Here is a 5294-nt window from a genome sequence, read left to right as displayed (position 1 = left end):
TGGAACCGGTAAGAGATTCTTGCACCCAGAACCAACTCAGGGTAGGTCTATAGGGAGGCCATCTGGCCAAGTATCTAGTTCGATTAAGCATATTCAAGATTTCAGTGGTCTCTGCCTGATAGTAAGGCTGTTGGAGACTCTTGCCTGTGGCTAGAGAGGATCTGCCAGTGCTTCAGTATGACCAGATACTTTGCAAATGGGTTTTGGGCTCCCACTGTCCTCAGTAGCTTTCTACAAAATGGGTGTTCACAATTTTCCCTTCATCATATTTGGATTTTGTTATTGGTATCTTCGTATCACACAAGCTGGCACATTTCTTCTGACTTAGATGGCTGCTTGTTTGAATACAAGCTTTTAAGCCCCCAGACACTATTCTGATAGATAACCGGGCACCGTCTACTTTCTTCAACACAGTTTGTTGTAGCACCCTTATCTTCAGTGATCATTTCATGAAGGTGAGTATCGAGCAAGGCCATATTATCAGTACTAACTGTCTTGAATTGAGATTCAAGTTAAGTAGGAGCCCAGACTACCTGCTTGTCCATGGGATTTGAACATCTCAGATTTACTCTGGCGGTCATAATATGACAAAATCACAACCCCATAAGATCAACTGCATCAACAGCAGCCATAAGCCAACTAGCAACCAAACAGAACACACACACTCAAAAAGAAAAAAAGTTGAAAAAAAAGCAAGATGCAAGCAGGAAGTCAAAAGCCCATTTTGAACAAAGAAGTACAGCATTGGCAATCACCCCCCTGGGCTATAAGTCGATTGCACTGATAGCATCATCAATTTTCCCAATGACCCAGCAGTCCAGACACTGTCCCTCTGAGGAGTCTATTCAAGTACAGTTCCACCCAAACCCATCAGTTTGTGTCCTCCACGGTTCCATCTCCATTTGTCTGGGCTCTGTTGAGCCTAAGTTTGGGGATTGATGCCAGTAGGGTCCTTCCTGGGTCACTGCGTCCAAGTATAGATCCCTGCTCAGTGGGAGACTATGAATCTTTACAAGAGCAGACAGCCTCACCTGCACATGACATAGCAGTTGGTTGCCCGTTTAATTCACCTTTCACATGAGAGTACCCACTCCTGAGGAAGAAAAACCATGTCTTCATAATTCTACTTTGATTCATGTTGATCTTATGTATCCGAGGAGATTTGTGCTCCATAAATGTGGTAGTTATATAATCTATTGTCAATTGAAGGTGTGGAATCTAGCCTGTAAATCATTGTATAGCCAGCAAAGCATCTGTGTGGGCATGGCCTTTCCCTGAGGATTCTGGGAATTCCTAGATTTCCTTCTTGGAGGCAGGAGACACATACTCTCTCTCTTTCTACTCACTCCCTGAGAGATGCTCTACTGACACGATATATGGCACTATGCTGATAGACTCCATGCCTCGGGAGCTGAAGGAGCCAGGTGGAGACCCTGCCAGCCAGCGCTGAGATGCTTCTACCACCACTGGATCTACAAGACTTTGCACCCACTGGCCTATGACTTCCTGTGTTTGGCATCATTGCATGTGTTTCATGAGTCTGAAGAGGGCTTTATAGATTGGTATTGTACATATGAGCTAATATTGGATTTATGGACTTGATCTGGACTGGCTGGGATGTTTTCTCAATATTCAACTGCTCTTGTATATAAAGCTCTTTCTTATACACATATGATTCTCCCTGGATTTGTTTCTCTAGTCTACCTGGACCAACACAATAAGGGTTTCAATCACTAAATTTTTGGAAGTAAATCACAGAGCCTTTTCCCCAAGACACCCCTGGATGGATTCAGGCTTCGAATCTTTCAGTTAGCACTTGAGGGTATTGATCATTTGCACAATCTAGAAGCTTCTAATTGTCTCTAAATGTGTTACTATCTGGTTGACTTCATTCCATAGATGCCCCACAGGACAGAGTCAAACTGTTCCATAGGGTTTCCATGTAATCTTCTGGAAGCAGGCTGTTCTCTTTCTCCCATTGAGCTGTTGGTGGTTTCCAACCACTGACCTTTTGGTTAGCAGAGGAGTAATATTTACTATCAACCATGAGCAAAGACTTAACCACGAATATTGTCCCTCAACAACACACACCAAACTCACTGCCATTAAACTGATTCCAACTCACAGCTATGTGACATAGGGCTTCCGAGGCTCTAACACGTTAAGGGAGCAGATAGCTAGCTTCCTCTTTTTCTCAATGGGCAGCTGGTGGATTTGAACTCCTGACTATTCGGTTAGCAGTCCAATGCTAAGCACTCATGTAAAGCGTTGTGGCAAATCTTTGCTTGCCATGTCTTGCAGTCCCTGCAGGTTGAAGTGCCCTGGTGATACCATGGATCTTACGCTGTAGAAACTTTATTGTATCTTTACCATCAACAGATGTAGACCCTAGAGAGCTGAGATGGTGGCATTTCCTGTTCGTATCTATCTCAGTGCTTTGCTCATGGTTGATAGTAAAAGGTAAATCATGATCACGATGAACTATCATATCCCTGCAAATGGATTCAAAGGCTAAATGACTATCGTTTCAGATGAGTGACAGAAAAATAGTGTAAAATTGGTTAAAATGACAAATGGTTTGCTGCTGTATTTTACCACAACAATTTTCTTATGCTTTAATTATAGCATGAAAAAAATCATGTGAACTAGCTTATGAGTACTTTTCATATTGATTATACACTGAAATTATATTTTGAGTATATGGGATTAAATAAAATATATGATAAGTATGAATTTCAACTGTTGATTTTTAAATTTTTAAAGTGGTTACTAGAAGATTTTAAATTACATATGCTGCATTTGTGCTTTACATTATATTTTTATTGGTTAATATTACTGTGGAGAACAGTGTAGCAGAAATCTAGTATAACATGGCTTATGCTATAAATCAAACTGTCTTCCTCAAAACCCACATGCAGACAGTAACAATCTAAGATCAGCCTATGAAGTATGTGTAGTACAACTCGCCCACAGCAGAAATGATATTACCGCCAAATCTCAATGGGACTAAAATGATGTAGGGGTCAAACAGGATAAATAAAACAAATGGATAGGAAATTCGCAAAACATTTTTTTGCCCCTGGAAAATAAAGATATGCATGTCATTGGATGCATTATTCATTGGATGTATAATGGACTAAATATTGCAGACACATACTCGGACTACCTCCTCCCAGTCCCATTTTATCATCCTCAGCACCCTGACCAATGTCCCCTGGCCTAAAGCATTCTTCCAGTCAAAAAGTCCTCAGGAGACACTAAACTCTACAGGAGTTGGGAACGGGAGATAGACAGTCACTCTGCTCCAATGTTGGAAGCTGTTTACCAAAGGTCATTAACATCTGAAGCAAATTTTGTACACCTTGCCTGCAAAGAATGGTAGTTGCTAGTCCCTTCAAAGGAAAGGGACAATTTATTTCTCAGGTTTCCATTAGAAGCACAAGAAAGGAAGCTCAGAATGGAATAATACTTACCTTTTCTTTTCCTCCAACTTCCAAGTAGGAGAGGAAAAGCCATTGATGAGTATTTATTAGCTAAAGATAAAGAGCACTTCAAAAATGAAAATGGCCCTGAAACACAGTGCATTATCCTGATTGCAGAAAAGGAAGACTGAGGAGAAAGGGCGATCTATAAAATGCCTCCTGCAATTGGCTCCATCGCTCATGCGCTGCTCAGATTCCTTTGTCCCTCCCACGATAAGAACTTGTCTGCGTGGCTCTCACTAAAGCCAAGACCACATTCTTTTCTTGGTTACATAAGCTTCTAAAAATAACAATTTATCATGGAAATACTAAATGACCTTTGGATATAGTGTTTTGATGGGCTATTAAGTTATTGCAGTGTATTTTCTGTTACGCATTTTAATTACAGATAAAAATCATTTCAGAGACTTTCAAACTTTAGAAGAATATCAGTTTTATTCTTCGGACATTTTCATTTAAAAAGAAAAGAAAAGAAATAAAGAAAACCTGACAAAATCTTTCTCACGGTCAAAGAAGTTTCACCCTGGAGGTGGAGATGAATTTTCTCCCTGTTATTGGGGTCTACTGAAAAAGAGAAGGTGAATTCAAAGTGTAATTTATTTTTTTCTGGCTGTCTAGCTAAGTTTGATAAATGCATACAAAGTAAGAGAATCTGAGAAATTAACTGGCAGAATACTACAAAGAAATCTGGTATTGCATGCCCTCTTTCCTTCAGCAGAGAAATGGTCTCAAGAGATAATAGCAAAAAGAAAATTAATTTCAGTAAAAGCAATTTTTAAAAATAGATAACAACCAATCCCTTCCTTAGACCAATCCCCAAAACAAGCTCACTGCCATCGAGTCAACTCCAACTGATAGCAACCCTAGAGGACAAGGTAAAACTGCCCTGTTTATTGCTAATACTTGAACTCTTTACAGGAGTAGAAAGCCTCATCTTTTTCCCATTCAAGTGAGGTTAAAAATAGCTGCCAAAGCTAATCATCCAGGCCATTGCCCTGTTCCCTGCCCTGGATCGTTCTCCTTGGCACATGGTGAATGAACAAATGAATGACTGAATGAAAGAAGTGACATAAATGAGTGATGAAATCAAAAGACACATGAAAATAGTTAGTTTAATGGATCATGAAAGCATCAGTCTCCACAAGTCTGAGACCAGAAATAGAAGGCTCCCAGCCACCATTACCAGCTGGTCTGAAAAGGATCACATTAGAGGATTATGGGGAGAGTGGGAGCAAAATGTGGGAAAAACCCTCAAAAGCATATAAGAGACTAGATTTACTGGTAGACCGAGACTGGTAGAGCGCCCAAGATTAAAACCTCAGTCACACTTCAGGTCTGATACTAAATTTACCCCCTTGTTAGAATAGTCAACCATTTAAGATCACAAGGTGTGTTAGGGTTCTCTAGAGAGATAAAACCAAATTGCTGATAATTTAATATATTTATTTATAAAGATAATTAGATATATAACAAGAAATGAACTGTTAAATCAAATACAGATAAATATATAATACAAGAAATGAACAGTTAAATTATAAAGCACTACAAATGGCTCAGTGCAACTAACTCCCATGAGAGAGAGTTGTGAGAGACTAGCAGTCCTTCAAGTCTAGTCTGCTGCCAGATCTCCCTCTATTTATAGAGAGAGTGAGGCGATCCCACCACACCAGCCAATCAGAAGGCATATCACCAACTGTCAACTAACCACCAGTCCCAACTGCCAGTCCCCAGCTCCAGAGATGTCTTAAAGGGACCTCAACTTACAGTGACACAGTCCACAGGCTAGGCATCCCACAGGTAGTGTAGCCTATA

This window comes from Echinops telfairi, unplaced genomic scaffold, assembly GCF_000313985.2.
Source record: "Echinops telfairi isolate 266 unplaced genomic scaffold, ASM31398v2 ScPeMD7_5167;HRSCAF=5991, whole genome shotgun sequence".
NCBI classification, from domain to species: Eukaryota; Metazoa; Chordata; class Mammalia; order Afrosoricida; family Tenrecidae; genus Echinops; species Echinops telfairi.
This window is presented reverse-complemented; position numbering follows the sequence as displayed.